A 22,235-nucleotide genomic window follows, 5' to 3' on the forward strand; every position below is an offset into this window, starting at 1 on the left:
TAGCTAAAATTTAATGGAAGAAGACATGGGCAAATAAGTGTCTAAATACAGTATTAGCATCAGCAGAGGATTGCGGTCGCGTGAGTTATAGTTGCCTACAGTAACTATAACGGGGGAATTTCATTGGTTTTTTATCAGTCAAATTTCCAGCTAACTATAACATGTGTGAAACCTATGGTTTTTTCATTGAATATATATATATATGTAAATTCACTGAAAAAAACATAGGTTTTAGGGACATCATAGATACAAATTAGCATTTAAAAAACCTTTGAAGTTCACTGAAAAAACCATAGAAATTCCACCGTTATAGTTAGTTGGACATTTCACTCATACAAAACCATAGAAATTCCACAGTTATAGTTAGTTGAGCTAACTGTAACACGCACCCCCACAATGCACTGCTGATGATGCCACATATTACATCATTCATGACATGCTCAGTGACATCACTGATGACATCTCAAACGACATCACTGATGACATCACTGATGACATCATCCAGTGAATGTGTTTTTCTTTAAAATTTAAATATGTATTAAGTAAATACCAAGCTGTATTGAAGAATGAGTGGATGTATAAGTGTTTGAATGGAGGATTTAGTAGGTGTGTGTGACTCACTGTTTAAGTGAGTGATTAAATGTGTCTTACTGTATACATGGGTTAGTGACTAAACTGCATGAATGTCTGTATCCGTCTGTCTGTTGTTGCATAACCTGCTGCATTAGTTGGTCAGTAGCTCCACGGGTGTCTATATGGGTTATTGGTTAAATCTTACCTGGCGTGCCCGACCATAGATCTAACGAACCCATATAGAACACACCTAACCTTCGTTACTAATCTGCAACATAGGTATGTCTTGGTGAGGTTTCGATTAAATTATATTCCGTTAATGCTGGGTACTCCTCGCAATGTTTATATTGTCTGTGAACTCCCATTTTGTACCTGTGATAATCAATCTGTGCAAGATGATATCCATTTTTTGTTTTTCTGTAAATGTTATTATAATGAAAAGAAACGTTTTATTATCCCTATTATGCAAAAAATGAATTTTAAACAGTGTCGTGTAGCACTTTATTATCTTCAGCTACTACCTGATCCTTTTATCTGTTTCTCTTTAGCATCCTTTTTTTATTGGCGCTAAACAAGAGATCAATAACTATCTGAAATTATATTCCTACAAAATGAAATGATTTTACTATTGTGGAAATGAACATGAATTTATATCTGTATTTTTAAAGTAATGACCTTTTTATGTGTGGTGTAATGTTGTGAATTGTTTTTATATGTAGTATACTTTTAATGTCTACATTGTGTTGGCGAAATAAAGTTTTCTGACTGGGTTATTGATTAGTTGCCTGAGTAATTGTATGGGAGACTGAGTGTATGTGATTGGATGGGGGGTAGGTGACTCTGTGCTTCGATGTGTGAGTGATCAATTGACTGGGTGTATGACTTTAAGAGTGCATGTGGAAACAGTTGTATGGGTGAGTGAGTGTGTATATGGATGTGTTGGTGATTGACTGGATGTCTCAGTGATAGATGTCCAAGTAAGTATAAAAGTAAAAGGCAGTGTATGTGAGAGTTGGAGTATATAAATGACTATATGTGAGAGTCAGTGATTGTGAGAGTGGCTGTTTGGATGGGCGCATACTTGTATTCGTGATTATATAAGAGAGTAAGTATGCGTTAGTATCTGTATGAATAAATGAGGTGGTGTGTGTATAACTGTGTAAGTGAATAAATAGAACTGTGAGTGATTCATTGCATGACTGACTAGGATGAGTGAATGAGTGACTAGGATGAGTGGTGGTGTGTGAGTGTCAGTATAGGTGTATGAGTGCATATGATAGTATTGTATTGATCAGTGACTACATGTATGAATGGTTGTAAGGGTGTATGAGAGGATGTGTGTGTAGACCTAGGAATCAGTGATTGCGTTTGTAGTAACTGGTATTGGTGTGTCGATGGTTTTGAAAATGGTAGTCTGTATTTTACAGTGGGTGTATCAAAGGTTATATATCAGGGTGTGAGGAGGAGCATCAGATTGTCACGTGGATGATGTCATCAGTGATGTCATCAGTGATGTAACTGACCATGTCATGAATGATCTAATATGTGACTTCATCAGCAGTGCATTGCGGGGGCGCGAGTTATAGTTAGCTCAACTAACTATAGCAGCAGAATTTCTATGGTTTTGTATGAGTGAAATGTCCAACTAACTACAACGTCACTGAAACCAATGTTTTTTTCAGTGAATTTCAAAGGTTTTTTAAATGCTAATTTGTAACTTTAGCATCACTGAAACCCATGGTTTTTTCAGTGAATTTCAAAGGTTTTTTAAATGCTAATTTGTAACTATAACGTACCTGAAACCTATGGTTTTTTCAGTGAATTTCAAAGGTTTTTTTAAATGCTAATTTCTAATTATTTTCTTCTTTAAACCTATAGTTTTTTCAGTGATTTTAAATTATCACTCCATTGTCACGTCTGAGTAATGCACTGAACATACGCTGCTAGCATTGAAATTCATTTTAATGTTGATATTTTCATACATTATTTAATATGATGAATTATTTTTTATCTAGAATATTGATTTGAGTCAAGGATCTAATTTAGATCAAATGGGAATGAATTATACAAAGCATGATTGTAAATGAATTCCGATCACCGCAGTATTTTCTTTATGTCCATTATGAGCAAGTGTATTTTTATGGTGAGTGGTGCACATTGTGTAAACATGAGTAAGGCATTGTAGCTGAAACTCTTTGTTTTGCACATTAAATCTCTGCGCTTTTAGGTTTGTAAATCTCATTTCTGCAATACACATTCTATATTAGGTTAGCAGTGTGTGACAAAATAGATGCCATTTGTATTCACGTTATGCAACCCACTGAGTTATTCCCGTAATGTGCTGGCTTCAGTTAGTGAGTGTGACACCATTTTGTATTTCGTAATCCGTATTAAGCTGCTTAGGCTGTGCCCAAACTATGCCTCATTATTTAGTATTGCTTGCCTCAGCAGAACACGGTATTTCGTTGTTATTTTCTCTCCTGTTCAAGGCTGCTTCCCGACATACTAATGAATAGGCCATTCTTGCCTCGCATACCGATCCGAGTGTAGTTCTGCTCCCACGTTAGGAGAGGATGAGACTCGGCTCTGTGGCCTTCAATTGTAGATGGCATGTACCCATCTGGCAGGTGGTAGCTCATCCCTCTGTGCCTTCTTTGTTCACGTTCGGCCCAGGCCGGTAACTTTCCATTGTGGGCATGGTTGGAGGCTTTTGGGAAGAATCATTACATGTTGCAGGCTGTTTAGGGTCAGTCCCTTGGCGGACATCTTAGGGTGCAGGTCAGATTGGACTCCACTGCAGAGTATTGCTAATAAACGATGTTTGTATTCTCTACTGTCTGACCAACTCTTTATTCTTGGGAAGGCATAGCAGGTGGTTGTAAGTAACGCGGGTGGCCCCTAAGGGCAACTTCCTTCAGTTAGCACACAAAAAGGGACCCTGCAAGGTGATCCGACTTGCCCGTAATCAGGTTGTAGGGTCAGGGTACGTTTGGTCAGTCGGGCGGGAACGGGGTACCCCACACGATCGAGCTTGGCTCTCGCGGCTGCCCCGCCCGGCTGATCGGGTGACCCCTCATCTAGTGGTCACCGGCTGGGGTCCTGAGAAGGCAAAACCTTGGAGTTGACCGTTTGGTCTGAAGAGTAGGCAGTGGAGAATAACTTAACGAGACCTGCGTGCACCAGGTGAGTGATTTAATCCTTGGAAAAATTGTGCCATTCTTGAACGGCACGGGCCTACGGGCTCTGTCTTGGTGAGGTCTCTGGGCCACCTTGGTTTGAAATTGGTGGGTTTGCGGACCGTTTTAAAAGACACTCAGGTGCCGATTAGGATCCTGTAAAAAATTTCCCCGTACGACTCGTATCCGGTCTTTTTACCGTACGAATCGTACAAGTGCCGTACAAACTGCCAACTACGATTCGCATGGGAAAAAGTCCATACGAATCGCATTGGGAATAATTCCCCACACGTCCTCCGGTCGGAAAATGTGCCCAACACGTCCCCGGACGAATTACCGTACAAATGTGAAAAGTGAAGTCCGACCGCGGAAGTACGATCCATCCCGTGCGTCCGATGTTACAACCGGATGGAAAAAGCACCGTCCGCACCGAACTCCTATAGCAACCATGGAGACATGTGCCCGCATACGCACCAACACCCCCCCAGCCCCCGTATGTACGCGCTCAATCACCCCCCCAGCCCCCGTATGTACACGCCCAACCACCCCCCCAGCCCTCCTATGTACGAGTCGAACCCCCACCGGTGTATGTACACCCGTGTACGTATGAGTAGAACCCCCACCCGTGTATGTACACCCGTGTACGTACAAGTCGAACCCCCACCCGTGTATGTACACCCGTGTATGTACGAGTAGAACCCCCACCCGTGTATGTACACCCGTGTACGTACGAGTCAAACCCCCACCCGTGTATGTACACCCGTGTACGTACGAGTCGAACCCCCACCCGTGTATGTACACCCCCGTACGGCCCGTACCCCCACCCGCGTATGTATGGAGCGTACCCCCACCCCAACCGTGTATGTACGGCCTGTACCCTCACCCACGTATGTATGGAGCGTACCCCCACCCCAACCGTGTATGTACGGGCCGTACCCTCACCCGCGTATGTATGGAGCGTACCCCCACCCCAACCGTGCATGTATGGCTCGTACCCTCACCTGCGTATGTATGGAGCGTACCCCCACCCCAACCGTGTATGTACGGCCTGTACCCTCACCCGCGTATGTATGGAGCGTACCCCCACCCCAACCGTGTATGTACGGCCTGTACCCCCACCCGCGTATGTATTGAGCGTACCCCGACCCCAACCGTGTATGTACGGCCCATACCCCCACCCGCGTATGTATTGAGCGTACCCCGACCCCAACAGTCTAAGTACGGAGCGCACCCCAGGCCCCAACACCAGCACCTTCACCCAACATCGCGCATGTACGAGTCGTACCAAGCCAGAGACAAGGACAGCACTGTACAACAAAATGGCCGATGTACACACCGTACACACGCTAAAAACACACGTACACTACCAGGACAAAGCAAAACAACACAAGAAGACTCTATTCGAATCGCACAAAGCCACAAAACATGTCCAACAAGCACAAATAGAACACATTTACTGACCTGCAACTGCCAAACTCCCAAACAGAGGCCCAAAACACAACCACTCCTTATAACACACCCACCCAAAGTTCAAACACAGCCACACCCACCAATGGACCAATAAAAAGGCCCAACACACACACACCATGATCCTTTGCAACAGACCCACTGCTGCCAGACCACACCGAGAAACAACTGCACCATACTACAACCTCCACTACACCTTACACCTGCACACCTTCACACAACCACCTTCACAAACACCCCCTCATCACATTCACACACACACCTGCACAACCACACCCACACACCCACAACCATCCACACCCACACCCCCCACAACCATCCACACCCACACCCCTCACCATGCCCACTAACAAGAATCCAAAGTTCACTAGCCAAGAGTTGGAGGTCCTTGTCGACGAAATCCTCAGAGTCGAGCCACACCTCTTTGGAATATTGGTCAGACAGACCTGCATGTCCGAAAAAACAGCCATGTGGCAGAGGATTGTCGATGCTGTGAATGCTGTTGCGTCCACCAGAAGGACCAGGCATGAATGCCAAGCCAGGTGGTACGATCTGCGGAGGAGGGTCCGAGCCAAAATGACCGACGACCACAACCAGGCCAACGTCACTGGAGGAGGGCCGCCCCGCAGACGCGTACAATACCATCCCTGGGAGGAGAGGGTGATGGCCATACTGCCGGTGGTGGCAGTGGACAGAGTAGAAGGACTCCGAGAGCCTGGGGAGTACACAAACAACTCACCTCACATGAGGGGAACGTCATCCACAACCAAACTCACAATCATGCACGCAACCACCCCAAGCTATCGCATGACTCAACCACACTCCATAAACACGCACATGCCACTAGCGCCACCATGCCCCATGCACCCAGCTGGACAATCCCAAGTCACAGGCCACAGAAAACACCAACACAAGACACGGTAACCCGGATGGCGGGAGTGTGGGCCTCAAAAATCACATAGTGCAACTCAGAAGCAGACAACAATGCCCTCTGCCCATATGGCCTAGGTCACAGCCAGACAAACAGTGTGTCCCCACACAGGAAAGACTTGCCAGCAAATGGTGGACGCCTTGTATTAAGACATGGGGGTGAAGGCACATTTTGCACATGACAGCAGCTAATGAACAGCCAACACTGTGAAAGAGTGGCAGCACACACCACCACAGCAGCAGCGCAGACACAGACACTACACCCAATGGGTGCCTGGAGATCAGAAACAAACTCACATGAACAAGCCAAGGGCCATTCAAAGATCTGCAAACAGTGTGTGCCTAGGAAGCTGGGCTGAGGTGACAGAGGGTGACACACAGAGGGAGGGAGAGGGGGAGAGAGAGGGAGGGAGACACAGGGAGACGGACAGAGGGAGGAGGCTGACATAGGGAGGGAGGGAGAGGGGGACAGAGAGGGAGTGAGAAAGGGAGACACAGGGAGACCAATTCAGCCTTGGGTGGTGTGGGAATGTCTGCTCGTCAGCAGGTGGACTGCGTGCATGTAGACAAGGGTGGCCAGTGCCTGAATCCCCCTCTCTTCTCCGTGGCAAAACACTGTCTCAACCTGTGCACGAGCACAACGCCAGCTACCTGCATTATATAAGTGTGTGGAACAACTCCATGTGCCCACGTACAGTGCAACACGGAAGGCGCCAATGCATGGCTCGCCACACCTGCTCACTCCACTGCTGACTGCAGTCACAATTGACGCACCAAGTAAGACTGTGTCACACATAGGTAAAGTCTCAAAAGCTGTGGCCAAGGGACATACCCATGCACAAGTGCACTGTGAGTGGAATGCAAGACATATCCAAATACCCAGAGGAAATGTGCCAACTTTGAAACGAATGAAACATGGATGTTGCATGGAACAAAAATAACATTGTCTCTCTCACACACAGGTCAATGTCGTGGATCACCCCCCAACACTGGGGGGAAGACTCACAGGACCCGGCTCTGCGGGATGACGATCCCACCGGCAGCGACGACTCTCACCACTCTGTGGACGACCCCGACCAACCTGGCCCCTCTGGTGTCCAACCACCTGCAGCACCTGCGTCAGGTACAACTGGGCCAACCACCACCCCCACTCCTGCCACATCCCAGGAGACATCCAGGATCCCTGCCCCACCACCACAACGCAGCCAGGCTGACCAGGAGGGACACGGTGTACCGGGCACCCAGGAGGAGGCAGGCGACAACGCTAATGCCACCCCTCAGGGGTCCCGGAGACCCGATGTGCCTACAAGGGCAGGCCAGGTGCAAGTGGGCAGGGGTGGTGGGAGTGGAGGACGGCGGAGGCGCGAGCCTGACCAGTTGGCTGCGGAACCGGTATATTCCCATGTGAGAAACATCCTGGACACATCCCGGCAGGACACCACGGGCATGAGCCAGGTTGTGTCCACCCTCAATGAGATGAAGGGGACCCTCGAGGAGATCAAGACCCAGCAGGCCCAGCAACATGCGGAGCAACATGCCTGTCAACTGCGACACCAAGGGCGGATGGAGGACAGACAGGCTGAGCTCGTGACGGTGTTCACGGGAATTCACCGTACACTCCGTCGGATAGCCGACAACATGGGCAACCCTCCCTGTGCCACCAGGCCAAGAACATCACCACCCACAGGGAGGGATCAGGAGGAGGAGGAGACATCCGACGGAGCATCCCAAACATCGTCACGGCCTGCTTCTGAGGGTTCTCGCAGGAGGGCGGGTCGTCCACGGAAAAGACCGAGAGGGTCGGCGCAACAGCACCATCTCCCAGGACACCTGGCCTGGCACCTGGCCCACTGGACCAACAGCAGCACATCAGCAAAAGACATTCTCTGCCACATGGACTTGCTGGTCACTCTCTGACCAATGTTGACAAATACTGTGGCATGGACTCTGATGATTTCCAATTGCAAGGACACCAACTCCCCCAGTGAACTTTGGATTCCACACACCCGGAAAGCCCCTCTTGTCATACCCCCCCCCAACACGTACCCCAACACAAATAAAAAGTTACACGATAAAGAGATGATGCCTACATTTTGCATTATTACCTTACATGTGTCTTGTAAAGTCTAACCATGCCTGAGTTCTCATATGACTTCAACCATCCATGCCCTGGGGCCTGAGTCTGGCACCGGACACACATGGGTCACAGTGTATTAGGCAAGACAGACATGGAGCACCATACACACCCGTGATGGGCCCAACCAGCTGAGGGGGTGGCCGCACAACCGTGCCGACAGACATATTGAGTACAGCAACAGTCATGCGCAGAGGTCAGGGATCATGTGGAGTGTCCTGGGGGGCACCCAGGTATGTGTAGACAGGTGGCAGAACCATGTCCTGCAAGCTTGAGTCAGGTGGATGCAGAGAATGGTGGCCTGGCCAACGTTGGATGCATGGGAATGCACATGTTACAATACCCACACAGTCATGGACATCATGCACAATACAGAGTCTAATCCCACACAAACAGCTTGCATCTTGCTACTCTACACATAGACACATAGCCACTATCACGGAAAACCATGCCAGACATGCCGTATGCACCGTGGCAACACACCAGCATTGACTGAGAAGAGGCACCTTGGAGGCATAGGGACACCTTTATTAGTCATGTATTCCGGAATGCAGAGGCAACTCGGAGTACACATACACAGGTCATGTGGAGTAACATGTGGGTCCAACACTGGAACCCCCATTCTGCAGCACAAATGCTTGATAGCCATGGAACTGGCACACAAATGTCGGGTAACAGCTAAACACCCCCTGCTGCTCACGGAGAGGCTGCCATACAACATTGATCCTCTTATGTGGAAGTCCCACACCATGTCAAGCCAATGCAAACCGTATGTGTCCGAGGCCAGTGTTACACACATTGATGCCATCATCACAATCCACTGTCCCATCACAGATGACTGTCAACAAGTCTGACCATCTATTCAGGTGTATCCAGCTACATGTAATGTGTCCCATGGTGATGTGACATGTCTGCAGAGGAACCAAACATCGACAGGGGCAGTGTGCACACATCGTAAACAACTGCCACACCCAATACACCCCTGATGCATCCCTTACCCTAAGGAGACTTCCAAACTTGTCCGTGCGTGTAACGCTGAGTCAGCACACGATGACGTGTCCATGAGGAATAGCAGTGCCACAACAATGCAACCAGCAGACGGCATGCGCAAGTACCTGGGGATGAGAGACACACAAGAAGTCAGCCACAAAAAGCACAGCCACTTGCATGTGCATGTACTCGACACATGTAAGGATGACAACATGCTAGGTCACAATTATGACTGTGGAAATACACTCATCACTGGCACCATCACTCGAGTGACACATCCACACACACCTCTGACTCACGTGACATACATGCAGATGGACACACACATGGCAACACATGCCACACGGGGACCAATGCGTGCACACTCAGACACTGGTACTCACCACTAAGCAAAGAAGTCGCGTATGAGCCGACTCCGGATGTCCTCTTGCGGAACCACATCCTCCACATCACTAGCCCCATTGCCAATTCCTTCGTCCTCCACGGGTGGATGGTCCTGATCATCTTGATCCAGGATGAGTGGCACAGCTTTCTCAACTGCCATGTTGTGCAGCATGCAGCAGACCATGAAGATTTTGCAGACCTTCGCCGGGGCATATGGGAGGGCGCCGCTGGTCTTGTGTAGGCACCTGAATCGGCTCTTCAGGAGGCCAAATGTCCTCTCTATCACTCGCCTTGTCCGGCCATGGGCGGTGTTGTAGCGGAGCTGGGCCGGCGTGCTGGGGTTGCGGAGAGGTGTGATCAGCCATGGCATGTTGGGATAGCCAGCGTCCCCTACATGGAAACCACATGGACATAAGTAGGACAGGAGAAGCGGTCGTGCTGAAAGTCTACGCAAAATACAGGACAGACAGAGTGTACCCACCAACAACACATGCTCGTTCGTTGCGCAGCTGCGTCATCATTTCAGGCACCCTGCTACGCCTCATGATGTAGGCATCGTGTGCTGATCCTGGAAAACGAGCACAGACATGTGAAATCACCATGTTGGACAGACACACCACAAGGGCATTGATGGAGTGGTAGTGTTTGCGATTCCTGTACGCTACCTCCTGTGCCTGTGGTGGTACCAATGCCACATGTGTCCCATCTATGGACCCAATGACATGGGGCATCCCTCCCAGGGCATAGAATCCACGCTTGACCCCAGTCAACTGTTCAGGAGTTGGGAAATGGATGAACTCATCCAGGTGAAGCAACATGGCCTCTAAGAAATCATGCAGCATACGGCTGAACATGCTCTGGGACATGCCACCAACATGAGCTATGGTATATTGAAAGGTACCCGTTGCAAGAAAATGTAGGGCTGCCATTACCTTCAGCTTGGGTGTCAGTGCCGTATGATACCTGTGCGGCGGTTGCAGGTGTGGTGCCAGCCTTGCCGTCAACTCCTCAATCAACGGTTGTGGGAAGCGGTAGCAGCGTATACAGTCATTCTCCCACATGTCAGCCAAGTCCGGAATTGGTCGGGGAAGAGGCGGCGCTCTGCAGTAATTTGGAAGTGACAAGGAAGAGTGAGTGCACTACAACAACAATTTATATGTACTGAGCACATGTTAATCTGTCAATACACATATGCTACATAGGGAGTCAGGTATGTGCTACATGCCCTGGACACGCATGGCTGCCAGGTGACACTCCTACCAAGACCCAGCTACACACGGAGATTGTGAACCTCCACATCCCACGGCATGGGACTAGCTGTGTCCCAGTGTAAGTGAACAGCCAGACGCAACACAGGAGTGACATACATCAACACATCAGCAGAAGTAGGATGTTGATTGCAGAGACAGGTAGCGGAACACTAGAGCCACAGGTCACATGACATTACACTAGGACAGCCCACACACCTTGCCATTAAGGTGTACATGTCATGACTCACCACACATACATTGAGAGGATGCAGACAGGTCCTTGTTACGCTACTCCGTGTCCCATGCATACATACACACCTTACATCCGATACCACATGTGGCCTGGTGTGCGTAACAGTGTGCCATGGCCATCTACACACAGACACATGTTGGTTGCTGCAACAGCAGATGCTTTTGAGGGAACACCAACATCAAGCTAATGTGAACACACCACACATACATGACATAGACACATCGTGCACCGTGGGTAGTCACATGTCTGGTGTGGTAACCCCTGTAGCGGGCATCAGGGGACACTTGCGTGTGTTGTTGACTGTGCCATGACAGTGACGCTCATCCCAAGTGTGCAGTATGACATGCACACATGTCAAAGGAGGTAAGGGCATGTCTGGCACATATTGCACCGTCACACATAACATCTGTACACATCTCATCATACATCTATTGCCTTCACAACTCAGGAGTAATGTGCCACATCACAGCCTTTCACACCTGTGCCCCACACATGTAGTACTGCCCAGACAATGCCTTGATGTCCATCCATGGACAAGTATGTCAGCTCTATTCCTTCCTGTGTGCTGCCTGTCACCACTGTTATGTGTGAAAGGCACCGTACATTCGCTCTGAGGGCGTGTGTACGTTCCCTATCACTATGGGAGTGCTGCCGTAGGCCTACCCATAGTGATAGTGAGCGTACAGGCGTGTGTACGGTCCGTATCACTATGGGTACGCATACGCGAGCACACCTATAGTGATAGTGAGCGTACGCGCGTGTGTACAGTCCGTATCACTATGGGTACGCATACGCGAGCACACCCATAGTGATAGTGAGCGTACGCGCGTGTGTACGGTCCATATCACTATGGGTACGCATACGCGAGCACACCCATAGTGATAGTGAGCGTAAGCGCGTGTGTACGGTCCGTATCACTATGGGTACGCATATGCGAGCACACCCATAGTGATAGTGAGCGTACGCGCGTGTGTACGGTCCGTATCACTATGGGTACGCATACGCGAACACACCCATAGTGATAGTGAGCGTACGCGCGTGTGTACGGTCCGTATCACTATGGGTACGCATACGCGAGCACACCCATAGTGATACGGACCGTACACACGCGTGTACGCTCACTATCACTATGGGTGTGCTCGCGTATGCGTACCCATAGTGATACGGACCGTACACACGCCTATACGGGCCATTGCTATGCATTTGGGGTGCCTTAGGGCCCCGGAACGCACCGTACCTGTGTGTGAATCTCCAAATTATATAGGGGACACATGAGGGACAAGTATAAAGGCCTACATGCATGCTGGTTGTCATGGAGACCAAGTTTAAAGTTTGCATTTTTTGAAGCAGGTGAACAGCAGTAGTCAGTTTGAATGAATCTACTTTGTTGCAATGTGCTTCTGGAGTTGACATCATGCTCAAGAAAAAAAACAATTAAAACCCACTGACTGCGCTAGGTTTGAAGGGATTGGAGGAAACATAGGATGCAAATGTGAGTGACCAATCACTCTGTACTCCTGTGCATGAAACAGGCCAGCAAGGCAGATATAAGGCAGCCATGTCCCATGAGAGAGCACTTGCCTGCACATCTTTGGATTCTACGACCCTGCTGCTGCTAGTGATTCCCTGGAACCATGTCAAGGTCTGTGGAAAGGGCCCAGCCTTTCACCCTGGAGGAGAACCTGGCATTGCTGGATGTGATCCTCCCACAGTACCCCCTGCTGTATGGGCGACCAGGGTATCAGGTGAGTGCAGAGTCCACTAGCACAGACTGTGTCCCTATTTTGTGACTGTGACTTCTGTCATTGTGTCCAGGTGTGACACACATGCAATGTACTGTAGGGGGGGTCCCAGGGGGGGAATGCCTGATGTCTCCCAGCCAGAGCATGCTGTGGTGCATGTCTGCCGTCCTCACTTGCATTGTGTTTACTGTGACAATCACTGCATGGTGCATGCCACATTCTGCCTGTCTTATCCTCATGGCAATGTTGCCTCTACAGTCCTCATGTGATTATGTGGTCAGCCCAGTGTGACAGGTGACTGTACCCACAGATGTGTGTTAGTTCTGTGTACCTGTGCTGAGAGTGTTCACATGATGTGTTCGTACCCTGGACATCGGTGTGTGTGTAAGTCCCCTGTCATGTGGGTGGGTGCATATGTGGAGTGTAGCACCCAAGCTGCATGAGGGATGGATATACCCTGCCCATCTGATGTGAGCAGGGAGCAGTGCTGTGTGTCTGACGTGCAGAGCCAGCCCCAAACCTGTGAGCCCCCCCCCGTCTAGTGGCACATGTGCAGAGTGAGGTTTGTAGCTGCATTTGGCAATGGCAGGTGAATGTCCTGTGCCTGTGTGTGTCTGTGTACTCTGCTGAGGTAGCATCAGTGGCCTGTGGCATGTGACTGCTTTGAGGTGCTGCACATATTCCTGGTGTAGCTTGTGATGCACAGTGTGAGCCTTGATCATTGATTGTGCCGTTGCCCTCATTCCACCTGTATACTTTCAATGGCACGTACTGCTTTTGCCCTTCCCCAGAGGATAATGTCCCTATGACAAAGGTGCAATGTGTTGGCTGCATACTATGCCTTGTTGTAACCAGCAAATTTGTTCTAATATGTGTCTCTGTGACATGTGCCAGGTGTATTGATGTAGTGTCACTTGTTCATCCTCACAGGTAGGCGCCTCTGCCAAGAAGCAGATCTGGATGAACGCCATCAGTGCCGTGAGGAGGACGGAGGGTCGCAAGCGGCGCCTGGCCCAGGTGAGAAAACGCTGGCAGGATATCCGGTGCTGGACGCGGAGGATCGCACGGGTCCTGCTGGGGGACTCACCTGAGACCCGTAAGAACCGTGTGCACCGCCGTCTGACCCACATCCACAAGCGTGTGCTGGCGGTGGTCTTTCCAGACTTGGACAGGCGCTTACGGGAGAAGCAGCAGAAGGAAGGGGGTAGGTACATGTGTGTTTGTTGTGTGTCCCCAGCATTTGTAAGTGTGCAGTTGCATGGATACACTGCCAGGGTTTAAATGTGCTGTGCAGATCCTGTTACCCACAGTATAGCGGTGCTCTCCTGCCTCCCTTCCCCTCCATGCAATGTGTTCCCTGGTCTGTGTGTAGTCACTCCTTCACAAGGTTATCTAGGCTGGCAGTTTATCCACGTGAACAATGCCTGTAGCATCATGTGTGGGGGTGGTGTGTAACAGGTTTTGGGACCTTGCCTGTGCCCTGTCCAGTTCAGTACTTGTGGGTTCCATGTCAGTTGGCACTGATGCTGAGTCCAGACATGGGAGTTAGTCTCTCAAGTGTCATGCCTTACAGCACGCATGTCCTATGTTGTGGCCTGTGACATGATCTACATGAGTGTGCGATACGCATAGTGCAGGGATGGTGGCGTGTGTTGCAGTCATTCCCATTCAGGACCATGGAGTTGTGTGGCCACTACTGTCCCCTGGGGCATATTTTCCTAGGTGTCATGTGTGTCATCACAAAATGTTGACACTCTCAGTGTCTACAGCATAGGTTGTGCTCTGTGCCATTGTCCCCCGGCACCATGTATATTGACGTAAAATGTAGTACAAGTGTCCACTGTACAGCCTGACCTGATTTCCTTGTTCATACTCACGGTGGCCAGTACCCGTGTGTCTTGTTACAATCATCTGATGATGCCCATTTGTACATGATTATTTGGACAGGCGCACCTTGGGTATTTTGTGTAGGGGTGGGCGGAATTTGCGGAATTAACCTTCGCAAATTATCGCGAGAATGTTTAAAATTATCGCAAACAAGCAGAAATATCGCAAAGATGCGGAAGTTTTTTTCCGGCATGTTCGCGAGATTTTCTGCATGGTTGCGGGTCGCCAACTTACCCATGTGGTTGCTTGCGGGCGCGGCCATCTTGTTTTGAGTTGTTCTCGCGGTGCATGATCGCGAGAAGAAAGACGTGATCGCGCGACGCATGACGTCACTGCGGGCGCGAACTGTCGCGAGACAGCGCAAATGGCTAAAAACAATACAACATCTCATGGAGAACGCGACCGGATCAAGAAAACTTGTCGGCGAACGCAGGGATTCAGGTAAGGCGATCGCGCGCGCGCGAGAATGTATCATTTTACAGCGCGAGCAAGAAACAAATTATCGCCAAGCTGCGGAAACCGGAATTTTTGACATTTTCGCGCTCTCCGCGGAACGCAAAAATGTCAAATTATCGCAATTTCCGCGAACGGAACGAAATTTTTGCCCAGGCCTAATTTTGTGTCCAATCTTGCATTTTTCCAGCCCATGTGTATTTCACCCAGACTAAGAGATGTAAGTGCTTCCTGTGTCTCAACAAATTGTCTCATGTAGGGGGTGGTTGGTGCGGGCAAGGCCTACATGTCAAAACCTGAAATCTCCTTGCTAGATCTGGCCAGTGTGTGATGTTTGTCTGGACATACACTCAAGGTGCAGTGAGCCAGTCATGGTGGGCATGTTTTAAGTATTACCTATGCAGCATGTGCCTCAAGTTCATGGATATGGTCCCTGCTCATCCCTATTTTCGGCAACGCTGTGTGGTGCAGATGCAGTGCTGGATTGTCCCCAGAGCCTGGCTCCTCTGTCAAAATCCATTTCATGTCATTTGCTATTGTGTCATGCTCTCCATAGTTTTTCAGTGGCATGTTGGGTCAACCAACTGTGTGTTGCAGGGCCTACATATGTACCTTGTATTGTAGATGTTACTCATCTTTCTTTTCAGGCTATGCACTGTAACCTATGTAGATTGGACTCATGTGACATATGTATACAGGTGTATGAATAATTCCTGTCTCTTCACCTTGCCCACAGCATCGTCGGGGGACACGGATGGAGACATCAGCACAGACCGTGCGGAGGGACCGAGCACCAGTGCCAGCAGTGACATCTTGGCTGGCACATCGAGTGAAAATGAGGCAGAGGGGAGTGAGGCGGAGGACCTGTCCAGTGCCACCACAGAATATGAAGCTGACGGGTCCGAGGCTGAGCTCTCCGAGTGGGCGGAGGCTGCACCACCAGCTGACAGCGGCACAAAATCTCTCCCCGCCCCCTCCATTGCCATCAGCCGCCTCCCACTTGCTCGTGTCCCTTCCCAGCGTGCCCGGTCATCACATGTCTCCTTCCTGCCAGGCACCGCACCCCCTGCCCTTGCCCCTGTCTCCACTGCTGCCGCCAATGCCGAGTCTGTGGACATCCAGCGGCAGTTGCAGGTTGGTCAGGCTGTGATGCTTAATGTCCTCCATGGCCACAGCCAAGTGCTAAACAACATGGAGGCATACTTGGAGGGCATTTTCTCATCGCAGGCTGACCAACGTAACTTGCTGAGGTCCATTGACTCGACACTGACTGCAGCAGTGGGTCTCCTGCAGTGCTTCGTCCAACCCCCTACCCCTGACCCATCCACACTTCCCACTCCCATGCTTGTCCCACGTACACCCAGACATCAGCATGCACCCACCACAACAGACACAGGCACCACACCAGCAGGGAAGGTCAAACGCACATCGCCTGGCACGCACACACAGGGTGAAGTAGGCACAGCCACTGGGTCGAGGGCAAACGTAAGACACGCAGCCAGAGTGGGAGTCCGCATTCCACAAAATCCACTCCCTCCAAATCCCCTCCCCTCAGCTCTCCTGGCCAAGAGTCGGATGCAGGGTCAGTCCGCCCAGTCTGTCCATCAGCCCCAGTGTGGCACCACCCCGCAAGCGGTGGAGGCAGGACACCGGCAGGGGAGTTGAGGCCCCCCCTGTCCACACCCTCCCCCAGTGGCGCTGCAACCCATCCCTCTGACCCCCCCCCTCCTTGGGGCCTGTGGTTCCTTCGGGTGCAGGGGAGACGCTGGGGGACCTTGCTAAGGTGTGCAGCGCCATCCTGACCTCCACCTTTGGTGCTGCCCCACACCCTGTGGTGGAGTCCTCCGTCCCTGCACCCACGACGCCTACCCTTCACCCTCATGTCCCTGCGGGGCCTGGTCCTTCCCCCCCACATGATGCCCCCCCCCCTCTGGAAGACAAAGGAGTCTGACTGTGCAGGCAAGCTAGGGGACACGCGGCCCACTGTGTCCCCCTTCCGGATTGGAGTCATGGACTGCCCTATGGGCCTTGTATATATGGACATTTATAAGGATTATTAGTTAGATCCTGCTGAATAAAGCATTTATTTTGTTTTTAAAATAGAACACTACTGTTTATCTGGAATTGCTGTTGGTGGACCTGCTCCCTTATTTTGGGTGGTGGTAATGTGTTGGGTGTGTGGGAATTGTAGTCTTGTGCTGGTCATAGGGTGGACCCTGGTATCTGTGTGCCATCACAAGCTGTTGGCTACATAACTTTGTTCATGTAAGCAGTTACTGCATGGTGACATCGTCCCAAGGTGTGTTCCTTCCTCTGTGTAACCTGACATCTTCCCTGCAGGGTCATTCCAATATGTGGTGCTGAGCTGTGTCTACATTGGCTGGGTGTGTGACGGACTCGTTAGACTTGGGCCATGCATGCTGAGCAATGTCTCCACCTGCATCATTCGTGGCATCCTTGGTGGTCACTGTACTTGTGTATGTAGACTGTTGACATGACTTCATGTGGACATGTTTTCTTTTCGGCGCTATGCATGTGTATACTCCCAGCCTCGCACACATGTGGTACATGTACTGCAGGGTCTTTGTGCACCTGACAGACATTTGTGGCCATTGGATCTGTGGGTACTCCACCCTTTTCTTTCCAGGGGCACTGCTGTGAGTGTTAGGCACCCACCCCTCCTGTGTCTGGGCACTGCTGGGAGGAATCTGCACCCACCCCTCTTATGTCCGGGCACTGCTGGAAGTGTTAGGCACCCACCCCTCCTGTGTCTGGGCACTGCTGGGAGGACTCTGCACCCACCCCTCCTATGTGTGGGCACTGCTGGGAGGAATCTGCACCCACCCCTCCTGTGTCTGGGCACTGCTGGGAGGACTCTGCACCCACCCCTCCTGTGTCTCGGCACTGCTGGGAGGAATCTGCACCCACCCCTCCTGTGTCTGGGCACTGCTGGGAGGACTCTGCACCCATCCCTCCTGTGTCTGGGTACTGCTGGGAGGAATCTGCACCCACTCCTCCTATGTGTGGGCACTGCTGGGAGGAATCTGCACCCACCCCTCCTGTGTCTGGGCACTGCTGGGAGGACTCTGCACCCACCCCTCCTGTGTCTGGGCACTGCTGGGAGGAATCTGCACCCACCCCTCCTGTGTCTGGGCACTGCTGGGAGGAATCTGCACCCACCCCTCTTATGTCCGGCCACTGCTGGGAGGACTCTGCACCCAACCCTCCTATATCAGGATATGTACGCTTAGAACATACACGGGTGTGGGTTCGCTCCATACATACGGGGGAGGTGTTACGGTCCGTATGTACAATGTTGAGGTGTGGGGTACGCTCCATACATACGGGGGTGGTGTTACGGTCCGTACATACACTGTTGGGGGGGTATGCTCCATACATACGGGGGTGGTGTTACAGTCCGTACGTACACTGTTGGGGTGGGGAGTACCCTCCATGCATACGCGGGTGGGGGTACGGTCCGTACGTACACTGTTGGGGTGGGGGGTACGATCCATACATACGGGGGTGGTGTTACGGTCCGTATGTACACTGTTGGGGTGGGGGGTATGCTCCATGCATACGTGGGTGGGGGTATGGTCCGTACGTACACTGTTGGGGTGGGGGGTACGCTCCATACATACGGGGGTGGTGTTACGGTCCGTACGTACACTGTTGGGGTGGGGGGTACGCTCCATGCATACGTGGGTGGGGGTACGGTCCGTACGTACACTGTTGGGGTGGGGGGTACGCTCCATACATACGGGGGTGGTGTTAGGGTCCATACATACACTGTTGGGGTGGGGGGTACACTCCATACATACAGGGGTGGTGTTTCGGTCCGTACATACGCTGTTGTGGTGGGGGTTGGCTCCATGCATACGCGGGTGGGGGTACAGTCCGTACGTACACTGTTGGGGTGGTGGGTACGCTCCATGCATACGCGGGTGGGGGTACGTTCCGTACATATCCGTACCCACGCTGTGGAATGCTTGTGCGGGCCGTACCCAGGCCTTTGCCACGTGGGTACGAGCCGTCCCGCCATTGTTGGGGTGACGTAGGTGTGGGCGTGGTACGACTCGTACCCACGCTCTTAAGGCGTGGGTACGGGACATACCTGTATTGTTGTGTTACCGGTTTGCGTCGTCAACCACTTCCGTTGTGGCGGACGCTGGCTTTGCTGGACACGCCCCCACCCCCTCGTAGTGACCAGTGCCTGGGGGTCAGGTTTGTCCAGGGCATGTGTGCTGTGTGACTTGGGTGGGGGGTTTGTGGCCTGCCCCTGCTCCTGCCCCCCCACCCCCCTTTCCGCCTCCCTTTGTTGTTCTGACCTTCTGCGGCGTCTGCGTCGGAACCTGTAGAGGAGGTCGACTGCTATGAGGGCCGGGATGACACGTAGGTTCGGGTCCATGTCTGTCCGTCGTGTGCAGGTACTCCTTGTTGGCGTCGTCCTGATTTCCCGGCAGTTTTTGGCTGCCGGAAAATATTCTCCGTGCGGGATGACGTCAGTGCGAATCGTACTTCCTGGTTCGTGAAAGGCAGGCTGCGTGCGTCCCGACGTCACGTCGGCGCTTTCCCGGATCACATTTGTATGTATATTTTCGTCGGTCGGTGTTTTGTACGAATCGTACGGAAATAGTATTTCCGTGCGAATCGTACTTCCATGTTTGTATATTGTTCCGACCGGGTACGCGTCGGACGGAGAATATGCTCCGTCTGACGGTTCGTACCTGGTTTTTCCAGGATAGTAATCGGCACCTCAGTGTTTGTGAACAGTCTGCCAGGCCAACTGGAAATTTGGCCTACCCTTGAAAAGGTCTGGTACTGTTTGCGAACAATCTGCCAGACCAATTGGTAATGTGATCTACTCTTGAAAATGTCTGGGGCTAGAGCCAGTCTTCTTAAACTTGGCATCATCAAATCCAATCCTAACAAATTCCCCCCTCTTCCATTGCGTCTTCTTCTGAGAACTGTGCATGCATTAAGAGGTTTGAAGCCCGGGGACGCCACTGATAAGGTAAGGTTATTTAAACATTTATTTTTTTATGTATTTAATACTGCGGGCGGACAACTTCCGTTATGCCCCGAGGGTGCGGAGATTTGCCCTGTTTCTCTGCCTATTATCACGGAAGGCGGAAGGGCAAATCTCTGCACATTCCGTGGGTGGAACGGAGTTGTCCGCCCACCCTTAAGCATAAGTTCGTTCACTTTTTTTTAAAACTAATTTCATCTTTTGGGCCCATTCATGGACAGAGGGTATAAGATCTGTACGCCATCTTTGCAACAACAGTAATCTGGCAACCGCCATTGCAATATATAGAAATTTAACAAGTTTATCAGGCAAGAGAAGATCTGGGTCAAAACCTAAAATTATTAACAAATTATTCAAACCTAATACCATACTGCATTCAGATTCCAAATAACAGAAAATGTCTTTCCAAAACCTCTGAATCATAGGACATTGCAAAATAATGTGTGACCAATTAGCGGTTGGATAATTAATACAGCGAAAGCACTGCCCGATTGATTGGTATAAATTTTAGAGAGGAAAAGAGTGGTTCGATAAAGTTGCCATTTACAGCATCCTTCGGCAGTTTGCTCCTCTTAGCGTACTAAAATTAAAATGATCAATTACTGACCACATATTGGTGGAAATTTCTAATCCTTCATGTTTCATCCATTTTGCAGTTGCCTTCTGCCCGAGATCGAGGCCCTTAACTGAGGCTAAGCGCTTTTTCCATTCCCCAGGTTTTTTAACATCCGTATACTCTAAAAGTTAATGGACTACGTGATGTTGATCACAGATTTAAGTCAAGTCTAATTGACTAAGAAATTTGCTAAAAATGCTATATGACCCCAAAAGAAGAAAATCATTAACAATCAATTGTGACATCTCCACCATACTCAACCATCTACCATTCCTCAAAAAGTCTGACACTTTACGGAATCCAGCAGCTGCCCACTTTAATGTAAGTTCTGAGGATTCTCTCATCCCTGACAATGGCATAAGGCTAGATAACGAAGTTGAGGAATTTATTACAGGGATGGAATATCTTTTGTAGAGAGCCTGACGTTTAAAAAAAAACATTTTTAGGCACTTATATCGTACCAACTTAGCAGATTTAAAAATTGATAAAGGGGAGTGGATCTGACTTTCCTTACACATTAAATCCATAAAACTATTATTAAAAAGATTTGATTATTATTGAGGCTTAAATCTGGATATATATTGTTCAAAATATGCAAAATAATAATCCCTGAGATTCGGAAGAGCTAAGCCTCCCTGTTCCAACTCTTCATATAAAGTGCTGAGCGCAATGCACTGGGTTTTTTTTGCCCAGAGAAAAGATGTAAACATAGACTCTATTCGGGTAAAAAAAGAACCTAATAAAATACATGGGAAGGCCGAAAAAAGAAAGTTAAAAAGTGGATGAATAGACATTTTAATCATTGCAACCCTGCCCAAAATAGATAATGGAAGAGAATTCCAACGTGAGAACAGATCCTGAGTTTTTTGTAGAAGCGGAACAAAATTCAAATGATATAAATCCGTTATGCTATCTGAAAAATAAACACCCAAATATCTCTTGGGTTTGGTGTTTACGCAAGAGAGAATATCGGGGTGTAAATCCAAGCCCACTCCACCACACTGTATAACTTCAGATTTCTTTTTATTGATTCTATACCCACCTAAAACTTCAAATTCCTCAAAAATCTTAAAAGTTTTTGCCTGAACCTCTATCTCGGGCTTAATAATAAGCATAATATTGTTGGCGTATTGTTTCAATTACGTCATAGTTGGAATTGGGGGACGAATATCAACGCTGTTCGTAATTGCAATCGTCAGTGTCTCAATAAAAAAAGCAAATAATACCAGCGACAAGGGGCACCCCTGTCTGGTCCCCTGTTTTACCTTAACCTGGCCATCCACTGAAGTGTTAATAATTACGTTAGCTTCAGCATTAAATATAGATTTTGGATCAGCCCCGTGATCTTCGA

Source organism: Triturus cristatus, chromosome 11 (genome assembly GCF_964204655.1).
Source record: "Triturus cristatus chromosome 11, aTriCri1.1, whole genome shotgun sequence".
Classification (NCBI taxonomy): domain Eukaryota; kingdom Metazoa; phylum Chordata; class Amphibia; order Caudata; family Salamandridae; genus Triturus; species Triturus cristatus.